Raw genomic sequence first — 17224 nt, forward strand, 5'->3', positions numbered from 1 at the left:
CACAGATTTTTGTGTTGTTGAATTATTGTTGTCATTTGTCTCTGTATATTGCTTGATCTCTGTTTTTTATTTGGTTATTGATCCATTGTTTATTTAGGAACATGTTGTGAAGCCTCCATGTGTTTGCTGGATTTTTCATTTTCTTTGCGTAATTTATTTCTAGTTTCATACTTTTGTGGTCTGAGTAATTGGTTGGTACATTTCAATCTTTTTGAATTTACCGAGGCTCTTTTTGTGGCCTAGTATATGGTCTATTCTTGAAAATGTTCCATGTGCACTGGAGAAGAATGTGTATACTGCTGCTTTTGGGTGTAGAGTTCTGTAGATGTCTGTTATGTCCATCTGTTCTAATGTGTTTTTCAGTGCCTCTGTCTCTTACTTATTTTCGGTCTGGTTGATCTGTTCTTCAGAGTGAGTGGAGTGTTGAAGTCTACTAGAATGAATGCATTGTGTTCTGTTTCCCCTTTTAATTCAGTTAGTATTTGTTTCACATATGTAGGTGCTCCTGTGTTGGGAGCATAGATGTTTATAATGGTTATATCTTCTTGTTGGATTGACCCCTTTATCATTATGTAATGTCCTTCTTTGTCTCTTGTGACTTTCTTTGTTTTGAAGTCTATTTTGTCTGATACAAGGACTGAAACTCCTGCTTTTTTCTCCCTATTAATTGCATGAAATATCTTTTTCCATCCTTCACTTTTAGTCTGTGTATGTCTTTCGGTTTAAAGTGAGTCTCTTGTTGGCTGCATATAGTTGTGTATTGTTTTTTTATCCATTCAGTGACTCTAGGTGTTTTGATTGGTGCATTCAGTCCATTTACATTTAGGGTAATTATCAATATGTATATATTTATTGCCATTGCAGACTTTAGATTCATGGTTACCAAAGGTTCAAGGTTAACTTCCTTACTATCTAAGAGACTAACTTAACTCACTAATATGTTATTACAACACAGCCTAAAGGTTCTTTTCTTTTTCTCCTCCTTTTTCTTCCTCCTCCATTCTTTATATATTTGGTATCATATTTTGTACTCTTTGTCTATCCTGTGATTGACTTTGGGGATAGTTAATTTAATTTTGCATTTGCTTAGTAATTAGCTATTCTACTTCCTTTACTGTGGTTTTATTACCTCTTGTGACAGCTATTAAACCTTAGGAACACTTCCATCTATGGCAGTCCCTCCAAAGTAGACTGCAGAGATGTTTTGTGGTGGGTATATTCTCTCAGCTTTTGCTTATCTGGAAATTGTTTAATCCCTTCTTCAAATTTAGATGATAATCTTGCCAGATAAAGTAATCTTGGTTGCAGGCCCTTCTGCTTCATTGCATTAAATACATCATGTCACTCCCTTCTGGCCTGTAAGGTTTCTGTTGAGAAGTCTGATGTTAGCCTAATGGGCTTTCCTTTGTATGTGGTCTTATTTCTGTCTCTGGCTGCTTTTAATAGTCTGTCCTTATCCTTGATCTTTCCCATTTTAATTACTATGTGTCTTGGTGTTGTCTTCCTTGGGTCCCTTGCTTTGGGAGATCTGTGGATCTCCATGGCTTCAGACCTATCTCCTTCCCCAGACTGGGGAAGTTTTCAGCAATTACCTCCTCAAAGACACTTTCTATCCCTTTCTCTCTCTCTTCTTCTTCTGGTATCCCTATAATGTGAATATTGTTCTGTTTGGATTGGTCACACAGTTCTCTCAATATTCTTTCATTCTAAAGATCCTTTTTTCTCTCTGTGCCTCAGCTTCTTTGTATTCCTCTTCTGTAGTTTCTATTTCATTTATCATCTCCTCCAATGTATCCAATCAGTTTTTATTACCCTCCATTGTGCTCTTCAATGATTGGATCTCCAACTGGAATTCATTCCTGAGTTCTTGAATATCTTTCTGTACCTCCATGAGCATGTTAATGATTTTTATTTTGAACTCCCTTTCAGGAAGAGTCATGAGGTACATGTTATTTAAATCTTTCTCAAGAGTTGTATTAATTTTACTCTGGACAAGGTTCCTTTGGCATTTCATCTTTGTATATGGTGCCCTCTAGTGTCCTGAAGCACTATTCTGGAGCTGCTCAGCCCCTGAAACAATGTCGGGGGTCACAGGGGAGTGGTATTTGTGCCTGGGGGGAGAAAAGAGCTGTTTCCTGCTTCCCAGCTGCTATCTCTGTCTCCACTACCTGAACCAGTGGGCCGAGCACACAGGTATAAGCTTTTGTCCCAGAGCAGCTGGATCTGGATCCCTGCTTTCCACAAGCGGTTGGAATCTCAGTCTTTCCAGGAATTCTGCCTGTCTTAGTTTTCCAACTCTGTAATCACAAGAATATCATGAAAGCACCATGAAATGTAGGTTTGTGCTCCCAGAGCAGATCTCCAGAGTTAGGTATTCAGTAGTCCCAGGCCTCCACTCCCTCCCTGCTCCATTTCTCTTCCTCCCGCCCATGAGCTGGGGTGGGGGAAGGGCTTGGGTCCTACAGGGCCACAGCTTTGGTATGTTACCCTGTTCTGTGCGGTCTGCTCTTTTCTCCAGTGTATGCAGTCTGGCACTCTTTCCTGTTGCTCTCTCAGGGTCAGTTGTATTAATTATATTTTCATATTATATGGAGTTTTAGGAGGAAGCCTCTGTCTCACCTCTCACACTGCCATCTTTAATCACCACCTGCAGTGGGCATTTTCAATGCCACTAGTTGTCCATTAAGGATTTAGGAAGGGAAAATGGTTTGTGATGTGGGCAGATGGGTTCCTCAAGTGTGAATCATTGCTGGAGTCAAGAGATGGCAAAGGTACAGTTTAGCTATGTTCCATTTTCTGCTGTATCTCCACATAATGGTGGCGGATGTTTATGCTTCATGTCCACATTTTATGAGGCATTGGCAGAATAAGAGGTGGCCAGGAGAAAGAACAAATTTTTCTTGCAGAGACAGCTTTAAATCATTCATGTACAGCTGTTGCCTGATGTATATGATTTTTCAGACTGTTCCTATTAAAGAAGATATTACTCATGATACTTGCTAAAGGTGGCAAGGAAGAATTTATTTAAGGGGGTTATGTCAATGGGATTTTGTGGTAGCAGGGGGAGATTGGGCTCAGTTCCATATATAATAAGGAGAAGTGGGAATTTAGAGCCAAGGAGCAGGGTGGGAGGTCGGTGGGTGGAAATTACTAAGAGGTAGGGCAATTCTTCGCTACAGTGACCTAACAGGATTTTAGACCAGCCAGACTGATAGGGTACCAACGGTGGGGAAGTTTTGCTAAACTGATTCAGCAGGATTTCTTGCTTAAACTGGAATGACTGGGCCAAGGACAGAGCCTAAGGTCATGTCCTTAGGAAACTGGCTTGAGTTTAGTCAAGGGTAGAGTCTTAATTCCTAAATTCTGTTCTCCAGGATATATCACTCAACTGAATGAAATGCAACTTCAAGTATTGTTGGCATTCAGTGACTAATAAAACGGAAATTATTGCAAATTTCAAAATGCTATTTTTGTTAAAATCTCCTTTCTTTAATCTAGGTTTAGAAAGAGGGTTATCTTCCTCACTTTTTTTGGGGCATGGATTTCATTTTCTAAAATTTTTATTTAAATAACTAAAATCTTATAGGTATATAAAAATACAACTTTGTGCTCTATCTATGGATTTTATTATTTATAAAAACATAAGATTTTGCCCAAACTTGAAGTTCCCTTGGAAATATGTGTCTTTCAGAGTGTGGGGGGCTAGGTGATTTGACTCAGAGCTCAGATTAGTGAGGTATGAGAGGGACCTACCCCCATGCTGAAACAACAGTTAACTGCTTGGAAAACTCTACTGCTTAACGCTGTGATTCCACTTGGGCTAAACTAGCATCAGGCTTGGAATTTAAAAGGCAATACTAGAGAACAAACAACCACAGAGAACTTTGAGAAGTTCTAGCATATACTTGGGGACATATAAGACTGGGCCCATGCATACAGCTGTGTGCCTGAATAGGACAGGACAGAGAAAGGGAAAGGTGACAGGCACTCACCTCTGGTTGACCTTGAGGCTCTGATCAAGAGGCAGTGAGAGCTAAGGCTGTCTTGTAAACTGCCTGACGTTTATGCCTTCCTACACAGATAGCCTTGGAAAAGGGTGGAAAAGGAGGCATTTTTTTAGAAAAAAATCTTCTGTCTGATAATTGGATGAGCACTAAATTATGCTGAGCTGGGAGTGATTTTTAAGAAACCAGACTTGAAAGTAAAAACAAGAACTTAGTTGAAACCTCAGAGGCTATACATTAAAGGAAATAAAGAATTAGTCCAGGAAAATCACTAAATAAATAAGCAACAACAGGGAGAGAAAAACAATAAACCGCAAGCAACAGATCAGCTACAACAACAATAGTTGGGGGGTGAGTAGAACAATCTGGCATTAGAATTGTTACCATATGCTATCTAAAATGTTGTTTGCAACAAAAAAGTTTGTAAGACATACAGAGGAACAAGTAAATATGTCACATACACAGAAAATAAAAAAAGGCAGCCAACAGAAAATGACCTTCATAGATTTAGTTGAAAAAGATTTAAAATCAGATATTACAAATATTTCTAAAGATGGAAAGGAAACTGTGTCTAAATAATTAAAATATGGTAACAATGTCTCACTAAATGTAGAATCAATAAAGATTACCATGAGAAATCATAAGAAAGAATTTGATAGAAATTTTGGAGTTGAATAGTATTACAACTGAAATGAAAATCACTAGTGGTCCTTAATGACAAATCTGGACTGACAAAAGAAAAAAAAAGATAAGCTTAAAGATAGGCTAATAGATATTTATCAAGGATGTGGAGTACAAAGAAAAATAAAAAAACAAAGAAAAAGAAATAGAACCTCCAAGACCTATAAGGCACCATTAAGAGTAACAATATATGCATAATGGAGGCCCAGAAAAAGAGAAAGAGAAAAGGACACAATAAATATTTGGAGAAAATAATTAACAAAATGTCCCCAATTTAATAAAAAATAATCTACACGTTATGAATCTCAATGAAGTCTATATCCCCTCAAAGGGATCCATATATAGACAGATAACAGTCAAACTGACTAAAAATCAAAAACTTTTAAAGATTAAAAGGAAATCTCAAAAGTAGTAAGAGAAAAGCAATTTATTATGTACAAATGATCCTCCATAAGATTAACAGCTGATTCTTATCAAAAGTGATGGAGAGCAAAAAAGTGGGGTAAGTCTTCAAAATGTTAAAAGTAAAAGACTACTATGTAAGAATATACTTTCACATATACTCTCCTTCAACAATGAAGGACATTTGCAGATAAACAGAAAATAAAATAATGTTCTGCTACCAGATCCACCCTATGAGAAAAGATTGGACTTCACTGAGACCGATATGGATGGAATACTACTCAGAATTCTTCCATGTTTATATTGTATTTGTGTTTCAGGTCCTCTGTTTAGAAATGCACACCTCCAATTACATAGCATCTTGAGAAGTCAGTCTCTTCTGAGCTTGGTTCCAGTGACCTGGTTTCCTGGATCAGAACCTGAGTGCTCTGATGAAATGACTCTAATTTACTAACTTATGCTGAGGACTGGACTTGTGATGTGGTAGGACCACATATCTGCATGAGGGAGTAATGACCACATTTGGAGTGAGAACGACCAGGTTTCTAGATCCAGCTTCACCTCTGTAGGGCCCTTGGTAAAATCTTTTAATTTCCTGAGCAACTATTTCCTCATTTGTGAAATACAGATAATAAGGGGTATCTTGCTGAATTATTGTAAAATGTGGAGATGTAAGTATAAATATATGGCACATGCTCAATTTTTACTAAATGGTAGTTATTGACATATCAAATGAAACTTTAGAATGCAAGTTGTGTTTAATAACAGTAAATTCAAAATATCACCATCAATTTACAGTTCTGTCTTTCTGACCAAATGAAACAATAATATTCACACGAAGTCCTCAAATCTTCCAATAAGTATTTACTGAGCACTCACCATGTGCCAGGCACTGGGTTCCAAACTGGAAATATACCAGTGAACAAATAAGAGACACTAACCCTGATGGGAGGAGAATAGCCCACTGAGAGCCTTTCAGAGGACAGAGCTCAGCAGGGTCTGACACCTCCTCTGCAGCCTCTCACCTCTCCCCATTTGATTCCACATCTTCCATACAATAAAAATCAGGAATATAACTTTATTTTTAGCTGATAGATGACAGAATCAAAAGGATCTGGGCAAATACACTCAAGAGGGAACTGCCCCACGTAGCCTGGGGTGGGCCAGAGAGGATTCCTATTTCAGGACAGCAAGGTTCCAGCTTTCATTATCTGGTGATCCAGACTCCATTTCCTGGACTTTCTCCTAGGATCTGTAAGTGACTGTGGCTTCTCTGGACTCAGATCTTCCCTGATGGTCAGTGTTAAGGTCCCATGGGATGGCAAGCAGAATTGGTTCAGTCTGGTTCTGTGTGTCCTCCTTCTACACCTGCTGACTTCCTGGGAGCTGTGCCCTGGAGCAGGTCCTTTTTCTTTTTGATGCAGGTTAGTTCAGATCCTCACTTACTCTGTTTACAAGGGAGGAGCTAAGCTTCCATCTTGCACATAGCAGAGTACTTTTCCTCTATCCGTGAACATTATTATTTTCCTAAATTACCATAGTTGAAGCCATCTGTAGGCATAACTAAAAAATTAGCTACATGAAAATTTAACTTTGTGCTTTGCAATGTGGGGTCCTCAGAGATCCAGGCTGAGAGGGAAGATCCACCTGCACAGTAATTAAGATGCCAAGTCTGGGTGGTGGGTGTCACTGTGGCCATGCCCAGGTGGCTTCAACCGAGTCTTCTCTATGTTTTAGAAATTTATTATCATAAATGTTAACGCTGAACTACTCTTGTACATTTGTAATATCATAGGAACCACGCAAATAGCTCATAGAACTTTCATCTAATTGCCTGTATTTGTCCTTTCCCATCCCTCCCACCACCCCAGAGCTTTCTCATGAGAGCGCTTCCAGCCCAAGGGCTGAGTTTGGCAGCTATTGAGTCATAAGTCCCTTTTTAAGAAGGACATGGTGGTTGTGATGTCTGGCCTGAGGAGTACAGTTTGTAATGGATGAGGTGTCTGCGAAAAACTTCAGGGAAAAGAGAAATGAATAAACAGGCAGTTTCCACCTCCTGATGCCCTTCACTTGATCTGCTGGGACTGGGACTGTGGGAGACGTGGAGGTTTTTGGCCCAATGGCTCCAGCATTTTCCAGTTCTCCATAGATTGGAACACCATTTGATATATGTCAGCTACTCTCACATTGCAATGCCAAAATTCATTTCCATAGCACATCTATCCTTTGAATAACGCTTCCCAAGTGGTGGGAAAACATTATTTAAATTAAACTAAAAATAAAAAAGAAAGAAAACTCCACTCTTTAACCTGCAAGCCAAGTTCTCCACAAGCCAAAAAGAGCTCCTAAGACATGAACTAAATATCTGGGATATTTTATGGTGTGACTATTTGAAGGAAAGTCCAACATCATTTAAACAGAGGGTTCAAGTGATTTTCAAACAACAGAAAGTTAATGATTATTACCTGTTACGGGAAATGAGAGGTAAGCCTGTGCAATGCACAAAATCTAGGTTATTTGGTTGAGGTGACAGCTAAGTAATGAAGCCAAAATAGGAAACCTTACAGTAAAGGGAAAAGTCCAAGAAGGAAGGTTTCAGACAGAAAAAGTTACAACCCTGAACAAGGAAGATGAAAGGCTCCACCATTGGTCATTTAAATCTGCAGGCTGGTCTAACCTTGAGAAATGTGTCTACTTATTGGAAGATTTTAGTGTGTTATGTGAATAACATTGTTTTTTACAGTTGGGAAAACAACTGAGTTAATGGTGCTGCTTAGAATTTACTGTTATTAAAAATAATTTGTACTCTGACTTTTCATCTGACATATTAACAGTGAAAATATCTAGTAAATATTTAAGGTGTTTTCTCATCCATAAATGACAATTAGTTCCTACCTTATCAGCATATTGTGAGGGTTGAATTATGTTAAAAATAAACATACATGACTATTGGAAAAATGCATGACACATGATAAAATGTACAATAAATGGCAGTTATTATCATCATCAGCTAATAGTTACATGAAAATTTAACTCTGCACATTGCAATGTGGGGTCCTCAGAGATACAGGCTGAGAGGGAAGATACATAGACATTTCTGAAAATAAAATTTATTACATCAAGAGGGACCTTGATAATTTGGAGAACCAACAGGTTGGATATCAGATGGCCCAGACTATAGCTGGCCTGGCTGTGGACTGACTGTACAACCTTCGGGAATCTTTGGAACTACTCCAATTCTTAGTGTATTCAACTGTAAGGGATTGTCTAAACAGTGGGTGTCTCCTAGAGTTTGATAGGAATCATTGAGATACGTCATGCAGAGCTCTTAGTAGGGTATCTATAACAATACAAAGTCTAAAACGGTTTTGTTTTTGTTACTGTTGTCATCACTAATGGGAAAAAAATGTCTATTTGTATGAGTTCTTTCAGATTTTCATCCTGGTACCGGTAAGCTCTAAAGAGCTGGGATTTTGTTGTGGAAATAGGTCTCAGAGAAGCTGAACCTGGGACATAGGAGCTACCAGTCAAACAAAGGTGGCTATCCAGCCCTTGAAATGTGATTAGTTGAACCTGAAAGGAGTAAGTGTAAAATACAGTGCAGAAAAAGAATGTAAAGTATTCTATTGATAATTCTATATTAATTACATGTTGAAATGATAACATTTTAGATATTGGGCTAAATAAAATATATTATTAAAATTAGTTTCTATTGTTTATTTTTAGTTCTTTAATAGGCTTTCTAGTAACTTTAGAATTGCATATGTGGTCCCCTGTTGTTTTTATTATTGGAAAGCACTAGCCTAGCATTCACTTCCTCTCTAAGCAACTCTAATGCCAGGTCAGCTCTGTGCTACACACTGGAAATAAAGACACCCCCCCCCCAAACTGTTTAGAACTCCAGGAGAGGTTCTAGAAAATCACAGCTTTTATGAATATTGAATGAAGCAACTTATATTTGGTTACACAGGGATAAGCATATAGAGTTCAATAAATATAAGTATTAGCCAGTATTATAACCGTTATTTTTTCTCCATGAAGTGCAAGGTTATATGATTTGCCGTTCCTCGGAAGAAGTGGGGAACATCTGACGTGCTTGTATAGTTGATGTGTTCTAGACTCTGACACATGTATGGCACTCGGGCAGAATGGTCCTAAATTGTCTGGTCGTGGAGATGGCATGGGGGCAGCAGGGCTGTGGAGTGTCTCCCTGGGTCAATGGACCCTGTGACACTTCCTTGTGTGACCTTTAACCTTGCAGTGCTGGGGCAAGTTTAAAGATGAGACATTTGTGGACTGCTGACCTGAGTAGTATGTAGAATGGAGGTTTGTGCAAGGATGCTGGGGGTGTCTGTGTTTTCCCCACATTCCCTGAGAACTGTCTGGCTTCTCTACCCTGTATGTCACCCCCCACCAAGGTTTCCAGGCACTAAAGCATCTCCTTGTGAGGTGCAGCGCACTGGTGATTTATTTGAGGTTCTCTTGCCAAGTATTCTCAATGTTTAACAGGTTTCTACCAGAGAATCTCATCTTCCCTTCCCCACTCTCTCAGTTTCTTTATTTCTCAGTATTAGAAGCTAAATAGATTTGGACGGACAATTTGGCTTGCTCTGCTCCTTCCTGGCCACTGCTTGTGTTAGCTCCCACAAATAAAACCCAAGCTGATAGCAGTGGAATTTATGAAGACCAGTAAGAAATGAGGTATGCAGAGCAGTGCTCACACATAGCTGACCCTAGATGTGCTGAGGTCCCATTTCTACGCCAAATTGCACAAATGGTAGGGCCCCCACCCTTGCAATTGTGGAGGCCAAATATGCCAAAGTAATTCAAAGAACATAATTTATTTGTCCCTGGAAACCTAGGATTGGAATTGTGCTCTGGGACCCCTGTGCCTCCTCACCCCCATGCACCCCAAGTTCGCAGTTACCTCCAGGGCTGCCTCATCCTGCAACTGGGTGCAAGTATTCAATTCTCCCCAGGAGCCTGGATCTTGAGCTACAAAGAGAATATAATTCAGAAAGATTTTGTATGGTTTTTCTTCTGATGGTTTACTTGTAGAGCAGATCAGAATTGATGTAAGCTTGGTAACACTTTCCAGATCCCCCAAAAGGTGTGCCTGTCCCCATTGCACAGGAAGGTCTCCTTCCCCAGAGCAGGGCTGCAGGCATTGTCCCAGGGACAGGAAGAGCTCCAGGGAGTTCACATCTCACTGGTGGAAAGTGGTGCCCTCGGGGTCAAAAGGAACCGCTCACAAGGCCCATATTCTTTCTTAATCAGACTCACTTGCTTCAGAGTTCTTTGCTCATAAGCTCCATGGAGCCCTTCTGCACACAGGATTGGAAACACACTCTTTCTAGGCTTGAAATATATTTCTTCTCTGATCTTTGTTATGTCCCTCCTTCTACTGACTTTAGGCCTCATTTGTTCTTCTTTTTCCAATTTCGATAATTGTGACTTTAGACTATGCATTTGGGACTGTTCTTCCTTCTTTAAATATGCCTGGATTGCTATATACTTTCCTCTTAAAACTGCTTTCGCTGCATCCCACAGAGGTTGGGGCTTTGTGTTGTTGTTGTCATTTGTTTCAATATATTGCTTGATCTCTATTATAATTTGGTCATTGATCCATTGATTATTTAGGAGCATGTTGTTAAGCCTCCATGTGTTTGTGAGCCTTTTTGCTTTCTTTGTGCAATTTATTTCTAGTTTTATACCTTTCTGGTCTGAGAAGTTGGTTGGTAGAATTTCAATCTTTTTGAATTTACTGAGGCTCTTTTTGTGGCCTAGTATGTGGTCTATTCTGGAGAATGTTCCATGTGCACTTGAGAAGAATGTGCATCCTGCTGCTTTTGGATGTAGAGTTCTATAGATGTCTATTAGGTCCATCTGTTTAGTGTGTTGTTCAATGCATCTGTGTCCTTCCTTTCTGTCTGGTGGATCTGTCCTTTGGAGTGAGTGGTGTGTTGAAGTCTCCTAAAATGAATGCATTGCATTCTATTTCCTCCTTTAATTCTGTTAGTATTTGTTTCACATATGTTGGTGCTCCCGTGTTGGTTACATATATATTTATAATGGCTATATCCTCTTGTTGGACTGAGCCCTTTATCATTATGTAATGTCCTTTATCTCTTGTTACTTTCTTTGTTTTGAAGCCTATTTTGTCTGATACTAGTACTGCAACACCTGTTTTATTCTCCTTGTTGTTTGCATGAAATTTCTTTTTCCATCCCTTGACTTTTAGTCTGTGCATGTCTTTGGGTTTGATTTGGGTCTCTTGTAAGCAGCATATAGATGGATCTTGGTTTTTCATCCGTTCTATTACTGTGTGTCTTTTGATTGATGCATTCAGTCCATTTATATTTAGGGTGATTATTGAAAGACATGTTCTTATTGCCAGTGCAGGCTTTATGTTCGTGGTTACCAAAGGTTCAGGGTTAGCTTCTTTACTATCTTACCGTCTAACTAAACTCACTTACTGAGCTATTATAAACACAGTCTGATGATTCTTTATTTCTCTCCCTTCTTATTCCTCCTCCCCCATTCTTTATATGTTCGGTGTTTTATTTTGTGCTCTTTTGTGTTTCCTTTGACTGCTTTTGTGGGTAGTTGATTTTATTTTTTGCCTTTCGTTAGTATTTGGTTGGTCTGCTTTCTTTGCTGTGATTTTATTTTCTTTGGTGACATCTATTTAGCCTTAGGAATGCTTCCATCTAGAGCAATCCCTCTAAAATACCCTGTAGAGGTGGTTTGTGGGAGGCAAATTCCCTCAACATTTACTTGTCTGGCAATTATTTAATCCTTCCTTCATATTTAAATGATAATCATGCTGAATACAGTATTCTTGGTTCAAGGCTCTTCTGTTTCATCACATTAAATATATCATGCCATTCTCTTCTGGTCTGTAACTTTTCTGTTGAGAAGTCTGATGATAGCTGATGGGTTTTCCTTTGTAGGTGACCTTTTTTCTCTCTCTGGCTGCCTTTAATGCTCTGTCCTTGTCCTTGATCTTTGCCATTTTAATTATTATGTGTCTTGGTGTTGTCCTCCTTGGTTCCCTTCTGTTGAGAGTTCTGTGTACTTCTGTGTTCTGAATGACAATTTCCTCCCACATTTTGGGGAAGTTTTCAGCAATTATTCCTTCAAATACACTTTCTATTCCTTTTCTCTCTCTTCTTCTTCTGGTACCCCTATAATGTGGATATTGTTCCTTTGGGATTGGTCACACAGTTCTCTTAATATTCTTTCATTCCTGAGAATCCTTTTATCTCTCTCTGTATCAACTTCTCTGCTTTCCTGTTCTTTGATTTCTATTCTATTAATGGCATCTTGTACCTCGTCCATTTTGCTTTTAAGTCCTTCCAGAGATTGTTTTATTTCTGTATTCTCTATCCTCATTTGATCCTTTAGCACTTGCATATTTCAATGCAGGGCCATCAGCATGGTTATGACCTTTATTTTGAATTCTTTTTCAGGAAGATTGGTTAAATCTATCTCCCCAGGTGCCCTCTCAGGGGATGTCTGTGTGATTCTTGCCTGGATCAAATTCTTCTGCCTTTTCATGGCGATAGAGATAGTCGTGGGCAGTTGGCACATGTGTCAGCTGGGAGAACAAAGTCCCTTTCCGCTTGCTTGTCACCTTCCTCTCCTGTGAGAACAGCAACCCCTAGTGGCTTGTGCTGGGCAGCTGTGCACTGATGGGGCCTCTGAGTCTGGCCTGGGCAGCTGCAGAGGAGACTCTGCATGGCTGCTGTGGGTGTTGCCAGTGTTAGGCTGTTGCTCCGCTATGGCAGGGCCGGGCTGGAGGGGGAACGGGCGGGAGACTGTTTATTACCGTGAGGGGCCTCAGAGCTGCACTGCTGCCCAGGGGGTTAGGGCACCTGGAGTTCCCAGGATTCCCAGCTGCTTGGCTGAGTGTGCCAGGATGCTTCCATCCAGCTGTGAGGCTCCTGTCCCTTTAAGACTTTCAAAAAGCACTCGCTTTTCTTTTGTCCCAGGGGCACTGGCTGTGAGGACCTGCTCACAGGTTTTACTATTCCATTTCCCTAGTATCCAGCACACCACACACTGTGTGTCTGTGCTCCCAGTGCAGATGACTAGGCCTGGGTAGTTAGCAGTCCTGGGCTCCCACTCCCTCCCTGCTCTGACTCCTCTCCTTCTGCTGGTGAGCTGAGGTCAGGGGCGCTCGGGTCCCGCCGGGCCGCGGCTTATATCTTACCCCCTTCATGAGGTGCTGGGTTCTTGCAGGTGTAGATGTGGTTTGGCTGTTGTACTGTATCTTCTGGTCTCTCTTTTAGGAATAGTTGTATTTGTTGTATTTTCAAAAATGTATATGTTTTTGGGAGGAGATTTCTGCTGCCCTACTCACGCCACCATCTTGGCTCCTCCCCAGCCTTGAAATATGAAGGAAACAAATAAATATACTAAATGAGCTTTGATCCTGTTAAAAATACACACTATTATATATATTAACATACACACATACATATATGTATACACAAGTATTTGTGCATACATACACACATGCACAGATGTACACACAGTGCACATGCAGATGTGCATATATGTATAAACACTCACACATATGTATGCATATATACACACATGCATGCACACACACCTGCCTATTTCAGAATCTCTGTAGACACACTGGAAATGGCTGAGGCACAGGGAACCTGGATGATAAGTTCACTTACTCCAGTTCCTTGTGTGGCTCTCTTGGCTTTGGGAAATGGGCACTGAAGTTCCAGCAGCTCCAGAGCAGGCCTGCAGCAGAGGCATTTGGCACACTGAGCTAGAAACATGCCCGGACAGAATGAGTCCTGCATAGAGGGCACAGCCCGCACTGGCCCAGGTCCCTGGAGGTGTGAGCGGAGGGAGGCAAACCCAACTCCCCTTGAGCTGGGCGCAGACCTGACCCACAAGTAAACTTATGTATGCTTCAGTACTAAACACATTTTTATTCTAGACCTGCCATGAATGGTCACTCAGATGCTGTCCTTGAAAGTAAACACAGCTGAGGAAAGGTGGTCATGGTGGGGAGAGGCCGAGGGGCCAAGAAAATGTGCCCTGTTCCCTACCTGCCTCAGATGTCAAAGGACAAGTTCCAGAGTTGGAAACTGTGTGTTGGATACAGATGAATATTAGTACTAAAAAGTAAGTTCAAGGAAAGGAAAAAAAAAAAACACCGCAGGTATGTCCCAAACAAATGCTATTTGGGAAAACCTGGAAATGGTATTTGGAAATAAGAGTTTTCTCAGCCCCCAGCCCCTGCTTCCTGGAACGGAATGCCTCCCAGCCCCTGGCAATAGGCACCCACAGTGGGGCAGGCGGGTTGCCATCCTCTGCGCACCGGCTGTGGGAGCGTCCTGCAGGGGAGTCCTGTTTCTCCTCTCGGCCTTGCCCTGTTTACTCAAGCAAGTCTGATGAAAGTGAAAAAGCAACCTTGCCTAAATAATTGCCTGAGATTTCTGTGACTACATCCAGCTCTGTACAGGCACAGCGTGCCCTCAAGTGAGCACATTAAGGCTCCACAGAAGTACTGATTTATTGTACCACAATCCACAGGCTGAGCTTCATGCACAGCAGTTTGATTCTGGCCCACTGACATCAACTGCACTTTGTAATGAGGCAAAGCAGACAGCAGCCCAGCAGTCCAGGAATGTGGTATTTACACTTCCCAGAGAACTGTCGGCACCTGAAACTATATGGAGTTGATTCTCCTTTGGACATTGTTCCCTCTTCTGAGTATTTTAGAGAAGACAAAGCATAATGTCAGCATGGCACGTAGGAGTGAGTGCTGTGTTTGTACAGGCGCCACTCCTGAGCTCAGCTTAAAGCAGCTCTGTCCACAGCATTTGGCATGACTGTGAAATCACCCAGAAAAGGTGTTTTTAAGATGGTCACATTGTTTTATTTCTTTTCAATGAAACCCAACGGGTTTCAGTCTTCATTGCTACTGGCAGAGATGCATAGTGTTTATATTGATCGCAGCTCTCTGATGCTTGAAGGTAAGGCGGGGGCGAGTGACTACATCTGCCCAGCGAGCCACAGGCAGGCAGGACGCTCACCTTCTCAGGCCTGCGCAGCGTGAAGCTCAGCCCTGCAGCCCAGCCCAGCGAGCTTCGAGATCACATTTCACAGGTGGCATCACTCCATACAGAATTAGGCCACTAGATCCACATCCAATTTCCAGGAAGCAACAAAATCTTCATAAGGTTGTGTCAGAGACTTTAAGAGTTAATTTAGGAGTCAATTATCATGGCATAGCCCAATATTATCTGATGCGTTCTGCTCAGGAATGGGAAGCACTTACACCGTGACGGGAAAGCGAAAGACTGGCTCCGGCCACAGACTGACTGTTCGTCTGAGCTCTAGTGACCCACGTAAAGCAGATGCCTTTGGCTCCACACCACACTTCAGGGTCAGAAGTTTTAGTGTCGCCAAGGGGGGCTTGGACCCTACCTCAGCCTCAGCTTGAGAGTGAGGAGGCAGAGCGAGGCAGGACCACTCCCAGGCAGCTTCCGCTGGGCCAGCGGGACGCCTCAGGCAGTCCCCGGGGAAGGATTTGTGCCGCCTGAGGATCTAGGGCTGCCCTGGCCAGTGCACTCCCAGCACGGGGTGGAGTGGTAGCAGAACTTCATGAGGGAGAAGTTTTTCTCCCTCTGCTCACACTGTGCCCCAGGACCAAGCCTCTGAAGGATGGAAATCAGGGACTGGAAAGAATGCAGCAAATTAAAAGCCCCAACCCAAATTGATGTGTACGTTTAATGTAATTCCTAACAAAACCCCAGCAATAATTTTTGTAGTCATAGAGGATCTTATTCTCAAATGCATATGGAAAGGCACAGGCCCTATAATAGCTACCATATTCCTGACAAGTAACTTTTGTGGGAGAATAATTCAGCAGTCAAGGGGGTGTGGGATCACTGGCAGGACAAATAGAGAGAGCAACGAGACAGAATAGAAAATCCAGAAATAACCACAGTAATAAGTCTGATTGTCTTTTCACAAAGGTGCAAAAGCTATTTGGTGGGGGAAAGACAGACATTTCCATAATTGGTGCTGGTGTAATTGTACATTCCTCAGCCAAAGAATGACTCTCAACCTAAACCATGTACCATCTACATAGGTTAACTCAAAATGTATGGTGGGCTTAAAGTAAAAGGTAAAACTATAAAACTTTTAAGGAACAATCTTGGGAGAAAATCATCTGGATTTAGGACTGGGTGCAGAATTTTTAGAGTTGACACTAAAAGCATAACCTGTAAAAGGGAAAAATGATAAGCTGTACGTCATCAAAAATTTCTCAAATTGCTCAATGAGATCCTGTGAAGAGGATGAAAGACAAGCTACAGACTGGGAGAAGATATTTGCAGATGACATGTCTGAAAAAAAGACTGAATACATAGAGTTCTCAAAATTCTACAGTAGAAACCCAAAACCCAAAACCAAAAAAGAAAAACCTAGGGAGAAAATAGGCAAAAGACATGGGCAAACATTTCATTAAAGAATATATGCAGATGGCAAATGAGTACATGAATTATGTTCAATATCATGAGAAACTAGGAGATGCAACTTAAAACCATGATGAGATAGTTTGCACTCCATCAGAATGGCTAACATCACAGTGACAATGACAGGTGCTGGTGATGGGGTGGAGGCACTGAATCATGCCTGCCTTCTTGGTGGGAACATAAAATGGCACAGTCCCTCTGAACAACAGGCAGTTTCTTAAAACAGTCAATATATAGCTATCCAAAATCCAGAAATTGCACTCTGGGTATTTATCCCTGAGAAATGCAATCATGTCCCCCAGAGAATCGTGTATGAGTGTTTGGAGCAGCCTCATCCATACAGCCAAGTGAAACAACCCCAATGCCCTTGGGTGTGAATCGTTAAGCAAACGTGTTGTTCCATCCAGCCATGGGCTACAACTCGGCAATGTAGAGGAGCAAACTGTTGACTCACACAGTGACTTGGGTGATATTGAGGGAATGCTGCTGTGTTAAACTAAACCTCCAATGGACTCATATTGTCAGACTCCATTTATTCCAGAAGTAAAATTATAGAAATGGAGGAGAATGAATTGCCATAGGGAGAGGGATGATGTGGTTATGAAAACATGATACGTAGGAAAC

At 41.2% G+C, this 17224-nt stretch overlaps 3 long non-coding RNA genes across 7 annotated transcripts in view; 1 reads left to right on the top strand and 2 right to left on the bottom strand.

Moving 5' to 3' along the window:
- The window catches only part of LOC130684566 (uncharacterized), a 207716-nt gene that overhangs the window by 126384 nt on the left and 64108 nt on the right, over positions 1 to 17224 (bottom strand). The gene's annotated exons all lie outside the window — the stretch shown is intronic.
- Positions 1 to 17224, top strand: part of LOC130684565 (uncharacterized) — a 149729-nt gene that overhangs the window by 103497 nt on the left and 29008 nt on the right. The window lies entirely within an intron of this gene.
- Positions 1826 to 10230, bottom strand: LOC118918421 (uncharacterized). The gene is made up of 3 exons (XR_005027140.2): positions 10015 to 10230; positions 3993 to 4085; positions 1826 to 2968 (listed from the first exon to the last, which is right to left on the bottom strand). It is a non-coding gene; the product is annotated as an uncharacterized LOC118918421 (long non-coding RNA).

Source organism: Manis pentadactyla, chromosome 8 (genome assembly GCF_030020395.1).
Source record: "Manis pentadactyla isolate mManPen7 chromosome 8, mManPen7.hap1, whole genome shotgun sequence".
Classification (NCBI taxonomy): Eukaryota; Metazoa; Chordata; class Mammalia; order Pholidota; family Manidae; genus Manis; species Manis pentadactyla.